Source organism: Poecilia formosa, unplaced genomic scaffold, assembly GCF_000485575.1.
Source record: "Poecilia formosa unplaced genomic scaffold, Poecilia_formosa-5.1.2 Scaffold96, whole genome shotgun sequence".
Classification (NCBI taxonomy): Eukaryota; Metazoa; Chordata; class Actinopteri; order Cyprinodontiformes; family Poeciliidae; genus Poecilia; species Poecilia formosa.
Window position 1 is genome coordinate 1,420,694 of NW_006800035.1, and position 16,318 is coordinate 1,437,011.

At 37.9% G+C, this 16,318-nt stretch overlaps 1 protein-coding gene across 5 annotated transcripts in view; it reads right to left on the reverse strand.

Annotated features, from left to right (window-relative positions):
* The window catches only part of thrb (thyroid hormone receptor beta), a 105,754-nt gene that overhangs the window by 42,465 nt on the left and 46,971 nt on the right, over positions 1–16,318 (reverse strand). The window contains exon 1 of one of the 5 annotated variants that reach the window (XM_016674480.1): positions 3,067–3,082. The exons of the other annotated variants lie outside the window; for them this stretch is intronic. The gene's annotated coding sequence lies outside the window, so the exon portion shown is untranslated. Of the gene's footprint in view, positions 1–3,066; positions 3,083–16,318 lie in introns of those variants that run through there. 5 annotated transcript variants of the gene reach the window in all.

Sequence of the window (16,318 nt, forward strand, 5' to 3'; positions counted from 1 at the left end):
CCATCCATCCATCCATCCATCCATCCATCCAAATACGTTATTCTTGTCTTACTATGTCATGCAACCTAAGGTAAAAATGATTAATGCACAAACATGTAAAAGAAATAATAAAAAGAGTGGGTTGGTGATGCTTCCATCATAAAAACTGTGTATGTCCATCAGTACAAGTGAAAGGTTGGAAAAACCACCAGGTCCACCATGTCCAGGGACAACCAGCACCTCCACCTAGGAGACCATGGAGTCTGATCCAAGCCAAACTGACCTTGCTCATGACCTTTCTATAACTCCTGAAGTGACAACTGGTATGAACACACACCTGACAACTGCAGCATCTGTCTGCTTCTCTGATGTCAGGATGAGGTCAGCAGTGCATTTTCAGGAACATTCAACCCTCTACTTCACTTCTTTTAACGTTTAAGGACAGCAGCTGAAGGAATCATCCTCACTCCCTCTGGAAGTATGCATCCATCCAATGAATTCTGGGTAACAGAGGACAACTCAGGACATCACGAGGGACTTTAAGGGAACAGCAGTCAGGAAGAGAGAAAGAAGAAAATAGCAATGGGAAAATACTGGGGGACGAGTAAAGTGTTTCTCTGGAAAAATACATTTGTTGCTAATTACAATATGAATCTGAAGGATCTGAGTCTGAGCCTTCCTAATCTTCAATCTGCTTCCTCACCTGGTTTGTCGTTTGCTGAGTTTTGGTGTTGCAGCAGAGCATGTTATCACACCTACATTACAGCTACTATTTATATCTACTAGCCTGGAAATATTGATTCTGCACTTAATAAACTGGGAATTTTTGCAAAAATTGTAAAACTGACAAACTGATTACTGAAATGCAGCCAGATCCTGTGGTTTTGGCCTCCGTTTTCCATAGATACACTGTAAGTTTAGCGCGAAAGCTTGAAAAATATGTTTGTTTTACATCACGTGCCGTCCCTTGCTAAAATGTACTGCTTTTGTGAAGTCCCATGTAGGTAAGTTTCACTCTCAGGACTCCTTGCTTGTTAACACAAGCAGCTGTCAAAGATGACTTTTTATAGGGTCAGGTTGTTTAGGATGGATTTACAGCAGCTAAAAAAAAGAGTTGGAAGGACATTGTCCAGCTATCATTTTGTGACCTGCAGCTCTATCTCACTTGGGTTATGCAGCAGGACAATGATCTAAAGCCCAGCAGCATGTCGACCTTTGAATGACTTCTCCTGCCTATTAAAACTCTTAACTCTATTTCACTAGAGATGGTGTAGCATGGCATTAAGTGGCCTTTCATGCAGAAAGACTCTCGCGTATGTTTCAATTAAAACAATTTTGCAAAGAAGAGTGAGTCCAAATTCCATTACAATGACATAAAACAGTCTCTCCAGGAAGCTGTGATTGCAACTATTGATGCAAATTCACTTACAATTTGCAAATTTTGCACAGACTTACAGTTTTCAGTGCAAATCTGAGCAATCACCTTAACATTTTCCATACTTCCTTCTTTTCTGACCAATCAATGCAACTCGGCAGAATATTGACCAATCCTGTTGCCCCTTCTAATTTAACTTCCTGTTTAACGATGTCTCTTGAAAGCTGAACCTGCAAGATGAATCGTGTGATACTACATAGTAATAGTCACCTTGTTTTTTCTTCAAAGAAACATTTAGAGATGTTCTGTATGATTTGCTCCTACTGTGTAAACAGTTCATGTTAACAATATGGGATTCTTCATTTACACTTTGACCTCTCCTCAGGACATGATTTGATTTGTATTAAGGTGCTATTTCAAGAAGGTGCTTGAAAAATGTTATTTGCACTTAAATATTAACTGTACTAAAATTCTGACTTTCTTGGGAAAATTATGAGCAACTTTTTCAACTTATCTGTAAGACCACGTCATTGTAAAAATTAAAACATAAAAACGTGACAAGTGACGTTTTGAAAAAGGTACCACAAAATCAAGTAATATTAGGCTGCAACAATCGTTTAAAAAATCACAACCTCCTGGAGGGACTGCTCAAAGTCTCACTAGCAATTATCAGAAACTTTTAATGGCAGCTGTATCCTTCAAGGCTGGGACAACCAGTTATTAGGATCAGGGGGTTATTCAAAGGCTTGGCTTGGACAGTCCCCTTCAGACAATCTGTAACATTTAAGTGTGAGGAAAAAAAATATACAATTCTGTAAAGATGCAAATACTTTTTTCTAGCACAGCAGGCGTTTGTGATCAGACATGAAAAGGTTGTCAGGCCTCAAGAACCATGGCAAAGGAGAAAAAAAGATTATTGAACAAAATGTTTGGAGTGTGAGGCAGAGTGTGAGACGATGTGTGAGGCGGTGTGTGAGGCGGTATCCCAGGCAGTAGAATAAATATGTAAACAGAAACAAACAATTGAAGAACAAGTAAGTGCAATGAAATTGTTAACCACATAACTCTTTATCATGTATCCTAACAGGCTCCACTGATCAGGGTTACCACAGAGTGTTGAACATGTCTGAATGCAGGTTGGTGTGCAGAAACCCAGATATCACGGTGCTGCAGCCCTTGGTTGCATGGAACTCTGGCAGAATTTTAGGGAAACCCATAACTATAGAACTTTATATGCATGAGGGGCAGAGCAGACAGCCAAAATGCCCCCCACTGGGCTTCAGGACCTCCAGCATCTGAACACACTTAAACATAGGAGCCTGTAAACATGGTGATGTCAGACGAGTGTAAAACATGTGCGGATCCCCCTTGTTGCTGAACCATAAAGATGTGGCTGTTTGCCAGCTTTGCTGTTCTACACTAGGCTCACCTCCACCCAGCATCATTGGCTCCACTACACTGTAAAATCTAATTAGTTCACCTTACTTAAAAAAATTATGGAAACTCATTGCCTCAAAAAAATTAAGCAAAATAAGGTTAAGATTAGTGAGTAAAAAAAAACAACCTAATTTCATTTTAGTAATAACTTAAGTAGTACAATTAACGAAAAAAAAAAAAGTTCATGTAGCTTATTTGTGTTAACTTATTTTTTTATTTGTGTGGACTGCTTGATACAAATTTAACCTTGCTAAATACCTACAACTTAAACTTACTCATTTTTCAAGTTCAAACCAATTTTCTTGAATGGGTCCTTGTCTTTACTCACTTTCTCTATCCCCCTATGATGTCTATAGTCATAGGTCAACACACAGTGGTAGTCCTGCCTTTGTTGGCAACTAAAGTTAGCATAGTGCTAATGGCATAGCTTAAAATAAAATAAAATGATATATGGAGACTTCTGATGTTCTGATGTTCTTCTATATGAATGTGCTCCTGTTCATGAAAACGCTGGGACTAGTCTCTCTCCATGAGTCAGTTGAGATAAATTATTGGCTCCAGAAAAGAAAAAAGAAAAAACTAAAGTATTTGCACTTGGATGAAGTACTAAGGCAAAGTATTTTACACCACATAAAAAACCCTACTTTTTCTGAATTAATCCAGCTCAAATTGGAGAGACTTTTCAACCAGAAATTCCAAGTAACATAGTGTTAATAGCAATTTGATGAAAAATGACTTGAGTCAACTTCCTTTCTTCAATTAAATGTTATGTTTGCATTTACAGCATAGCTCTGAACCACACATCAACATTTTTACAATTAGTGTCAACAGAATTGGTGCAATTCTGGATGATACTTACAGAGGCCTCTAATCCACATAACATACAAATAAATAAATACATCTCAGGCAGCAAACTTTAAGTGAAGTATCAAGCTGAGGTCACAGCTTAATTCACATCTGGCAAAAACAGCTGCACAGCTCCTGAGCATTTAACTCAAGGGGACAGAAATAGACTGAAAAACATAGGCTGTGTCAGTATTAGCAAGTCATCATTCCTATGAGTTTTGGACCTGCAGTCATTTTTCCGAAAGCTGTGCAGGGAAAATACCAAAATCTAAATGGGACAAGATCTCAGCTATGTGGTGGAATTGAAGATAAAAAAAAAGTTTTTTTCTTTAGTTTGCTAAATTTAGACACAGACATCTACCTCACTGACAGAGCAAGCAAGGTTCAGCCGAAATGATACCAGACATCTGCATATGTACCAAGGATAAAGTCCTAGTGAAATGTGGTAAAAAAAGAAAGACGGTGAACTGAACACTGTGGCAACAGAAGGAAACCAATGCAAGAACTGAAGGACTTATGTTGATACATAGCAAATATATTTCCAAAACTGACAGAAAGTACTGATGATTTTTAGAAATACTGTATTTAACAAGAAGAAAAATGTTATTTTTGTACAGTTGGTAGTCTGAGGTCTTTCTGCATGATGTTTATGTGACTGTTTGGTTCACTGGCCTTTCTAAATCACCCTGAGGTATGAGTGTGTATACCTGAGGTATGCAGATGTATGTGTGGCCTTGTATTTGATACAGTGCATAGACCATTTTCCTAACAAATGCTACACTGTGGGGTCAACTGCTCCTTATGGGGACCGGAATATGGGCTCCATAAGACATTGAATACAGATAATGGATCATCCATCAATTGATCAATCCATCCGTCTCTCCATAATATTCTGCTGATCTGGAGTTGGGATCTCTTCCCTGACCTGAAGAAGGCACTCCACCCTTTACCAGTTCAAGACCACGGTCTCGGATTGAAAATGGAACGATTAAAACTATTAACTTTATCCCATTTCCCTCAATACCTATGCAAATTAAATTATACTGTAAGAATAACTGCAAACAATCAGATAATGGAATTGAAGAGTGAATAAAAGATTCCAAGCAGGTGGATTTTCACATGAAAATATAATTTATTTGGATTTCCTAAAAGGGAAATGAGTAAATAGTGAAGAAAGAGGCAAAACCTTCTAACATCATCTGCTACATGAAATGAAATGAAATGAAATTTTATTCGAACATGATACAAATATAAAATAAAATAGTGCACAGTAACAAGAAGTGCATAAGAAAGAAGAGAAAATACAGATTTTTTTGTTTCAGTTAACATATCATGCTCAAAAATGACATTGAAACTCACCATCGTACTTTGACACCCTGACAGATAAGATTTCAAAACCAAACAGAGCAAAGCCTTTTAACAGACTTCCCACCTGGTCACATTCCTGTACCAGTGCTTCTTTAGGTCCAGTTCTTCGTCAGTGTTTTCACCAACACAGGCACAGACTCTGTGCTGGTCCAGAGCAAAGAGCCACTTCTATCAGCTCATGGAGGCAGGTTTTGAGGGACAACAGCCAAAAAAGTACTGTGATGTCATGTTCGTGAGTTAGCTCCATTTTTATTCTGCCTAGTTTCAGAGGAAAACTAGGCAAAACCAAAGACAAAATGACCAGTGGTAGAACAGCAGCTTACTGTATCTTATGCTATCCTTCTGCTGTTTATGCTGATATCACCGCTTTGTGGCAGAGGGAAGCTTTAATTGAGGTGCTAGTTAGAAATACCCTTAAGAAAGTAAAACTGTACCAAGCGCTCACACTGCTGCTAATATGTCTGCATGCAGACAATCCGATCTACCACAGAAACTTTGCGACAACGTTAGGATAAACAAGCACAGAGAACCTTCTGATAACTGGGTCCTCATGGAACGTGCTAGAACTGGAAATGCTGGCAGTCCTTCAGAAATCTCTCGGGTAAGGATCCACATTCTCGGCTGTTTTAGTAACGCCACGCTTACTGCTAACAAAACATACAGAATATCTCATCATTCGGCTTTTCTTTTAAAATGACAGTTCAACCCAGATTTACAGCAGCTTAACTCTCACTCACACACACACTGGGATGCCCTTCTAACATATACAGTTATTTGCAGCTTTTGGCAGGAAGGCTAGAAAACAGAGTGGAACACCGGTATTAGGGGGGTTAGGGACCACAACCATCTGCAAAAAACTGAAAACCACAAATACTTGAAATCCCCTCTACAAACACTTATTATGTTACTATTACTGCCAAATTTAATAGTTTGAAAACCAAATATACTCTAATAAGGATTAATGCAGACAGTAAAAACCATCTTAACATTACTCAGAATCTAACATGTCTTACTTATCTCCCCCCCTTCAGGGTACAGCAATTAGCTCATTTGTTTCTTAGAAAAAAGTATATCGAAGATTATTTTAATTCCCATAAAATTCAACCATAAAATTCAACCTGTCTGGTTGTCTGTCTGTCTATCAAACTCACAATGGCCACTGAAATTACTTGATACTGACAAAAGTAATAATAGACAAATATTTACTGAAAATTAACCAAGAAAAATCAGACACTGGTTTTGAATGTGGCCCAACAGAATCATTTAAAAAACAAACTAATGAATCAAGCCTAGACAAAGATGATGATACATGTAACTCAATATTTCATATATCAAGTATTCATTAAAAGGAAGTTATTTACATCAAAATGACCTTTAGAAGTGATGTGTTGGTCCTATAACATGGAATATTAATTTTTTTTTGATTGGTTATCTGTTTGTTACCTGCATAAACTACTTTGTACTAAGTCTGGGCCATATCATATAATTCACGATAATACCTGTAAAAAAAAAAAACTTGCTCAGGAAAGTAAATTTTTATTGTTATATGGATGGTGTAAATATGTCATCCAATCACCCACACAGCATTATTGAAATTGTAAAGATGAAAGCAAATATGGCTGAAAGCATTACTGCTGAAGAGGAGCTATGTGGTAAGGTTTCCTGTAGCTGTTTGCCAACCACTGTGAAACAAAGAAACTGACCAGCCGGTTTCCAGTCTGAACTGTATAGCAAGATATATGAATTAGAATAAATACTTCCTGACTGTTTTGTCAGCACCTGGTTGACTGGAGATGTAATGATACAACTACTACTTTAGCCTGACCATTGTCTTTCTCTGCAATTCTGTCAAAAAAAATTCCAGCACTGTGTATGCTTTCTCCACCTGACTCTGATCATCTCCAGCCAATTTTCGACAGGACCAATCAGCAAACAGAAAGAGAAGTTGTGAATGAATGAATTTACAACCTCAACAAAGTCCAAGCCTCCAGATAGAAATCTTCCTCAACATCCGAGAGCCCAGGCCCTCTGGATGAAGCAAAGTGCACTATAAGCAGCTGGTTTTTACTATGCTACTACAACTCAGAACCAAAGAGAGGATGCTAGTTAGCTGCAGCTAGTCACGTCTGCTAACTTTAAATGAATCAGTGGAAGCTAAAGTTGAAGGTGCTTATTGTTCTGTGTCCTGAATCAGATATTCCTTTAGGAAAAATATGAAACAAACTTCAGTCATTGTTGGTAAAGCAAAAAAAAAAAAAAAATGTCGCTGCGAACGGAGCTGAAATGCAGTTGCAGTTGCCGGAACATGAAAGTTAAAATTCAAAACACTGACTGTCAGTCCTTACTTCAGTGGAGATGTCGGTGACAGATAGAAGAAATGAAAATGAAAAATATTCCTCACCTTTAGGAAGTGTGCACACTTTCTGCACACTTCCAAATGGTAATGTTTTGGTGTTGAGATTTACTTTTATATTAAAACAAGATTCTTAGCGCAAAAATTAGTGTGATAGGTGGACGGAGCCTGGTGCTGCAAGGTTGGAGACCTTGTCCTGTTAGGCGACGGGGCCTGGATAATACCCGTGTTACACGGACGGCGGATTCCGGCGACGATAGGCGCTTAAATTCCGTAACAAATGTATGTTTTTATCGTTTTTATCTTTTTTTTTCCAAAATCTCTTTCTTACTGTTTATTCAATGTCGCATGCTGTTTTTATTTTTATTTTTTAATTATGTAAAGCACCTTGAAATGCCTTGCTGCTGAAATGTGCTATACAAATAACATTTGATTGATTGATTGACTAATTGATTGATTGACTGATTAGTCTTGCACATAATGACTACATTTAAAAAAAAAAGCATGAGTGGAAAACAATTTTTAACATCTTATAAAACTAATGTTCTATGTATATATAAGTATTTGTATTTCCATCTGGTAGCTGATTTTAAACTCTTTTTGTTAGGCAAAATAGTACACATTGTGTGATTTTGTATATATTTATGCATGAGTATTTTTTAATGTAGTGACTGTTTATGATGAAAAGTAGAAAAAAAATACTTTCCCCAAAGGAGAAAAAAAAGTGGAATATCATCTATGATATTGCTATGGATATGTTTAAAAAGATATATATATAGTGATATCATTTCTGGCAATATCGCTTACCCCTATTTTGAATATTATGAGATTTTAATATAAAAACAACAGTTGTGTCTTTAAAATTCAGAGTAGTGATTAAAATCTATTAAACTCAAAATACTTTTAATTACATGCAGTAAATACACATTGCAGGCCTGTCTACACCCATCCATAACCCTATGTTGTGGAATTTTCTCTTTTTAAACAAGCTTCATCTTCATGGTGTTTACTTGCATTCTGAGTGGCTGCAGACACATTTCAGAATGTAAGGTAGAAGTAGAGATATCTACCTCTAACCCCCACCACCATTACCACCATCATTAGAAAAACATTATTAAATATTATCCTTGTTACGTTAATCGAGTATTAGAATAATTATAACCTATTTCTCTCTTTTGTGTCGTCATCATAATTCCAAACTGTGATCAAAGCATTCCAGGTTTTAAAATGTTGTCCAAGCTGAGACTAAGCAAGCATCCTTTTTAAATTTATGATCTACTCAAGAACCTCAACAACATGGAAGTGAAAAAGAAAGAACGAGGACTATGCCACAGCACATGTGGTCACAGATTGAAACCATGAAACCACAATGGAAGAAGATGTGTTGAAACCAATAAGCTCCAACATGTTATTAGAATCCTTCCTCTCTGTCTCTGCCCAAAGTTTTATGTGTAGGGACTGACAGCCTCTATAACATCCTGGCTGTACAATGAAAGCATTCTTGACTTGACTGAAGCTTTATCCGCTGAGATCCTAGCATTCACTAAGATAGTTTCATAATTTGGCCCTTTTCTTGAGTCCTGACGTACTTCAATCCCTTCCATAGCATGTTTGGTTCCAGTTCCATACTCCAACTTTTCCACTGCTTGAAAGTGGTCCAACTTTCAGGAAGCACAGATATTTGGGTAGAGGGTTTTCCTTAGGATTCGTCTCACTCCCCCAAAATGAGACCTTGCATCCAGTCTTTTGGTCTTTAGTTTAGAACAGAACTCTTGATCTTAGAGAGAGGAATACTAAAGCTTGGCAGACCTTTGAAGGTTCTTGATAAAAAGCATATCCTCTTTTAGATTAAAAGGTTTAAATTTAGAACAGAATTTCTTTCTTCAACTTAAGCAAGAATGAATCATGGAATTTCACATTGTTAGCATTTAAAAAAGAAGCTACTGCTTCATTTTCACTGAGCAGTACGGCACAGGTCGGTATGGTTTGGTATGCTATTTCATGGTCTGATGTATCAACTGCTTTTTGGACTCTCACTGGGCAGGCGGGGCTAAACCCTAGAGCGACAACTAACATGACACAACAGTATGTCTCATGCTTGTTTCAAGCAGTGACGTCTTTCTGTCCCTCAGTGAATGAACTGTGTTGTGTAATACCAGCAGCTCCACCCTGACTGTGTCATATTGTCCTATGGATCTACAACTGAAGTTGGTCCAGGATGTTGCTTTAACAATGGAAACAGATAAAATAGCATTCCGAGCCAGTGAACAGAAGATGCTGTACCGTAGCATCTACACTGCAACAGCATGTATTCATCTAGGGCTGTTGTAAACGAATATTTTAGTAATCGAGTAATCTATCGATTATTCTTACGATTAATCGAGTAATCGGATAAAAAAAATATAAAATGAAATATTGGTAAATCTGGCATAATACCGGTGTTACTATCAGATATCAATATCAGTCCAATTTTTCATATTTGAGCATCCCTAACAGTTGCTTTTTTGTAGTTTAGAAAACTAACCTGTAACAATAATAGCTCACTTTCTAAGTTAACCAGAAGAAAAGTTATAGAAAAATCTGAAATTATATTGAATTTAATAACAAAGAGGCAGGCTCACAAATATGCTTATAAAAAGTGTCTACAATCCAGCTTTTAGTTTATGTATTCATCTTCAGTGAGTTTGCCACCTAACCTGTCACGCTTTGGGTTTGAAAATACGGGAAATGCCGCCTGGAGTGGGAGGAGAGGGCGAATGAACGAACGTAAGATGGGGTGGAGGGGAGGAAATAGACCAGCGGACTGACGAACCGTTAGACCGGGGGACAAACACGGGGGGAAGCAATACGGGATATTTACGACACCTTCACTGGTCACACTCAGAAACTCATCTACCAGCCATGTACGATGCGCTCCGCCACCCGTTTCTTCAGACCGGGATATGAAATTTATTGTGCGGTTCGTCGGTAAAGCTACATTTACACGGTAAGCATCAGCTACTCAGCCGCCCGCCCTGTTCAGGCTATCCGCTCACCTCAGCGCTCTTCCCGCCGCTCGCTTTCAACCAGCAGCCCCGGAGGAGAAATGCTGCCGTACTCCAGGCATTCCCCAGTCATTTTAAGGATGCTTATTGGTTCCCCAAAAACGATAAAAAGTCGGGCATTATCATCAATCAATAAAATCCCCACGGGCCAATCTTGAAGATTGGACTTTATGCCGCTGAGACTTAGCTTTTGTCAACAACTCAGAGGCGGAAGTGAGAGCTCCGCGCAACGCAAATGAAGTCCCGGCCGGAACACGGTGCGTTAACTAATTAAACATAAATTAACGAAGCTTCGAGGCAGGTAAATTTTCCTCGAGGAATTTTAGTAATCGAGGTACTCGAATCATTCGAGGAATCGTTTCAGCCCTATATTCATCTCTTTCTTAAGGTTTAGACTTTCAATTTGCCATTTATTCTACTGTAATATATTCTTAGTGGCAGTTGGAATGATTGAGCTGTTTCATAATTCAGTTTGGGTCCAGCTTTAGCCATCAGACAAAAGGCCTCATAGTTGTCAATAGAATACAAATAGACTATAGACTATGGTGGCCAGACCACAGGACCAGAAATCCTAATCATCACTCATCATTCATCCAACTCCATGTTTGACAGTTGATATGTTTGTTCTACCATACCATACTAGGCCTGTCGCGATAAACGATAAATCAGTTGATCGCACGATAAATTAAATCGACCTCATTTTAATTATCGGCTTTATCGTGTCTTCCTGCCGTTTTTCTTTCTGTTGATGACACTGAATGAAAAAAAGGCTCAATTCCGGTGCTCTCCACAGACAAATCCCTTCCTCATTTCCTTTGTGTAATGTCCAGCGCACACTACAGAGTTGTCGGCCAATTGTCGCCCCATTTTGAAAACCTGAGAGACCACACATTAGTTGACAGAAATCCTAGGTATAACAGTTCAATCGGTGTGGTATCCAGCCACATGGGCACAAAATAATTTTAAAATCAGGCATTAATCAATGCTTTACTAGAATCTATCTGTGACGCATGTGACTAGAGTCAGCGTAAAGTCCTGACTGAATGAAAATCATTGTAACCTATTTATGTCACGTTAATGATGAACAGCTGAAAACTTACCGGGTTTATCAACTGCGGTAGCAATTTGGCTCCAACTCCTCTCCTTGTTATTTCTATATTCTTTGCTCCAAATGTTGAATAAATATTAATGTTGCTTCCACATATCATCTCCAATGTTCGCTGGACTTCAGGTCACCCCGTGTCAGCTGTTTGGGATTCCCCTCCGTAATTTCCCCTCAGAAAGCAGGAGGAGAATCCGCGCTTTCTGATTGGCTACCTGTCACATTCAACAGGCTGAGTTGACCTCCCAGTCGGGGAAAACCCCTGATTTAGATCGGAGCGGCCACGACGATCTACCGTAGCACACCACACCCTACAGGATGATCGGTTACGAAATCACCAGCGACAATCTTAGATCAGCCAACAATCTAAGATTGTCGTAAGGGGAAAATAGGGGCAAAAAATCGTGTAGTATGATGTTAGGTATTAGGTAGTCGGATGTGCCCATCTTCTCTATTTAAATCTAGTGATTACTGAAGGCCAATATAGTATACAGACTTCATAATCTGCACTCCTTTGGTTGAATGCAGTATTTATTTCCACTTTGGCTTTATAGTTTTTATTCAAGTACGTTTTTTGTTAATGGAGACTGAGAATCCATTAACATTGGAACTGATTTAGTTTATCAGTTCCAGTGTTATGTGTTCTTTTGAAAATAAAGTGCATCTATCCATGGCAGGAAATCGCATGCATTATTAGTCATTTCCATTAAATCAGTGTCAAAAGGCCTTCAAACAATATTATCGTTTATTGCAATAATTTTTTAGACAATTAATCATCCAGAAAAATTTGTTAACGTGACAGGCCTATACCATACCATACCACTTCAATTTTTAAACCTCTATAAAATAACTGAAAGTCTACAAAGGGACGTACATATACACAATAAAAAATGGACAAGCTAAACATAGATAAGTTAAAATAAACTACTAAAATATACTGCTCAAAAAAATAAAGGGAACATTTCACTTTAATTGTGTGTGTGGCTCCAAATCCAGGCCTCCATTGGTTAATAAATTTGATTTCCATTGATGATTTTTGTGTGATTTTGTTGTCAGCACATTCAACTTTGTACAGAACAAAGCATTCAATGAGAATATTTCATTCATTCAGATCTAGGATGTGTTATTTGAGTGTTCCCTTTATTTTTTGAGCAGTGTAGTTAAAATAGTGCCAGCCTCTCAGGATGTACAAAAGGCTTCAGCAAATAAACATGTTTCAGGACTATTCTTAAATTCAATGAGTCACACTTTTTTATTTGTTAAACAATTTTAAAGCCATTTGTTGCTATTCTTCCTCTTAACAAAAATACGGTATTTGTGTTGGTGTATAACATAATCTCAGTAAGATATGCTGCAGTTTGTGCCTCCAATGATACAAAATCTTAATAAAAACTTTAAGGTGTGTTAATACTTTTACAACTGAATTACAAAAGCTTTTATCATCAATTGGTCAGAAATCAGGGCTCGTCAGTCTATTTATTTTCCTGAAATGCATTGGAAAACAACTAAACTAAAGAGATCTATTTGCAAATAAACAATGCAAAGTGTCCCCTTAAAGTATTTACAGCATGAAATCGCAGCATATAGATGCTATCACAGACATTTATTCAGTAGTAACAGATACCCAGAGCATGTGTTGTATAAAGCTTACACAGCAGATGGTGCATTTAAAACTGGAACAAGCATTATTAACACACATAGCGACACATGAGCAAGTTTCCTTCCAAACACACCAACTGGAAGCTGACAGAATCAGAAGAACTTTGACAGGTGAAATCTTGACCTTAATCCAAAGCTTTAAATCACCATGAAAAATCACTTTTAAGAGGCCTGGAGGGCTTTCTCTACCTCCACCCACCTGCTCACACACACACTGTGCAGCAGGGGTTTGATGTTTCTCTTCAACCACCTTTGGATAACAGGAAGTTCAGTTCCGCACTTAGACCAGCTGCTTTTACAATGTTCAGATTATTTTAAATCAATAAGCACAATCTCTCAGCTCTTTGTATTTCATTTCACATCAAATAGTTTGTGAAATGAAATATCTACACTCTGTTCCTTGCTTGTTCTTGGATTTCTTTAGATGACGTGTTGAACTCTTTCAGCCTACTTCATGTTCTTAGGTAGGTTCTATTTAGTGTGCCTAATGAAACTGAACCACATAAAATGTGGTCATATCTTAAAAATTCAGAATTTAACATGGGGTTGATTACTTTTCTAACATAGGTCCAGATTTTGTCTTTTAATAAATGCAAATATATTTGAGAGGGCTGTCTTGTATTTTCTTTGTCTGGTTTTTACTGTTTGTTTAATCAGTCCTTCCAGAAAGGTGTGATGTTGCAATCTCAACTATTAATGCAAATTCACTCAACATTCAAAAATTTTGCTCAGACTTGCAATTTTCACTAGTCATTGCAACTATTTCGCAAATCTGACCAATCACCTTAATGTTTTCTGTTTCCTTCTTTTCCGACCAATCACTGCAACTTGGCTGAATATTGACCAATCCACTTTCCCTTTCTAATTTAACTTCCTGTTTCATGACACCTTACAAACCAAGATGAAAGTGTGTGTAAAACTAAGCATTTTTTTATACTAAACGCAAACTAACATTCGTGTTTTTTTTTCCTGTTTTGGGATAACCCTTTTAAGATGTTCTGCAGGATTTGCTCCTATGTTAACAGTTCATGTTTACTTGAATAACCAACATGGGATTCTTCTTTTGCATTGTGACTTCTCCTCAGGATATGATTTGGTTTGTATTGAGATACTTTTTCAAAAAGGTACTTGCACATTAAATATTAACTATGTCAAAATCCTGAGAAAGCATCTGGTGAACATGAGAAGGTTTATTTTTTACGTTTTCCTTCAATGTCCCTTTATGGGCTCCATATGTTATGACAAAAATAAAGCTTAAAAAAATTCACAACATTGACCGCAGCTTTTTGAAACTGATGCTGCAAAATCAGTAATTTTAGGCCACATCAATTCCAAAATAACATTGCAACATCCTAGAGGGACTGGTCTGAAACATTGAAGCAGATAAACCAGGTCAATCCGGAAGAGGTCAAACACAAAGCTATAAATGACACGACTGCAGTATTTTATCAAACAGTAAACTTGTTGATTTTTATCCAAACTAAAATTCCATAATTTTCCAGACAACAATGGACTAACATAGTGTTTGTGAGGCATCTGAATAAACTTAGGTTACTTTAATTTAAAATAAAATCTAACATTGTTGGACTTTGTTGTTGCATATAAGATTCTAAAATATTAATGTTAGTTTTTGTTTGCAACTTTAGATGCAGCTTAAGAACCCCAGGTACAAAATATGTCCTAAAATGGCCTTAAAATATTCAGTAAGTCAAAAACCACTAATGAGTAAAATGTAAAATGTAATGTCAAATTAATGAACCCAAAGTAGAATGTATTGTGTTTATTAAGGACTATTAGACTTTAGTCATCTAGAAAATGGAAAAAAGAAAACAGTCTGGAAAATTAACCCCTAAACTGTCATCCCAAAAACACTCACATGCAAGTCAACAGGTCCAGGAGATTTAAAGGGTCCAGCCACATAGTATGATTTTATAGCACAATCATGTTACTATGTTATGTTGTATAAATCAAACATGGCTTAAGAGAACTTTGGCTTCGTAATTTAACACCTTGAAATTGGGCCTCTGTCTCTTTAAGAAAGTCTTGTCCTTTCCAACACTCTGCCTTCAGGAAGTCATCACAGCATCACTTCTTAAACTTTTAACAGCACTCTGACCAGTGTTCCACTGAGAAGTAGTTTGTATAATGAGCTCAGCAGATGCTCAGTTCCACCAGGTGTTAACCAATTGCAGGTGGCTAGTCTGAAGGTGCTGACAGGAGGAATCATAGGGGAGGGCTGCTCTGTGAGGCGGAAACTCAGAAGTTTGGAAACTGCAGCTGGGGGGAGGAGCTGCGCCTCGAAGACAGAGCTAGGTTTGCCAAGATGTTTTTGCATACCTGAATGGTTGCCATGGACATTAAAGGATTCTTCAAACATGAATGAAAGAATCAAAGCAAAACTCCAGGTATGTTTTTACTGAAGGAATAACATCACAATATAACAAAAAAAGAGTATTTTACATAATACTGCCCCTTTAAGAGGTTTTAAACAGGTCTCCTCAATTTTTTATCTTTTCAACACCCTACACTTATTTATGAACATGACTATGATAAAGTAGGTAAATGACAAAGTTAACATGAAACTCACATCCTGAAACATGACCAGGACAGAAGGCTTTGGATTTTTCAGACCATAACAATTTTACTAGATGGAGCGAGTCAGCTAAAGAGGAGGGAGGGAGGGACGGCAGAGAGACGGTCTATCAGTGAGGATGACAGATGGTGCAGGAAAACGGAGAGGAAAGGAGAAAATAAATTGGGCAAACTACAGAGTGGAGCTAAACACTATGTAGAGTCCAGAAGGCCTTTTGAAACAGCAGGGTGATGAAACCTCCAGCGCCTGGCAGTGGGACAGAGCAAGGGCCAAGCAGCTCTGAGCGGCACAGCCAAGCCTTACATAACCGGCCACATCGCTCAGCGCTCTCCATGCCGCTCCCCTTAAAGGTAAAGGCACACAGACCGCAAGTCAGGGTGGCTCCATAGCCCTTTAAGAGCTCACTAGCTGCACTATAACTGTTACATGCTCATGCTTATTCCACAATTAGACAACAATAAAACAAGCTCTGTGGTTATAGAGCTGCTGATTTTACAAGCACCAAATAGTTTCTGTGATCCTGCTTAGAACAAAACTTACTAATGATGTTGCTTTAACTGCA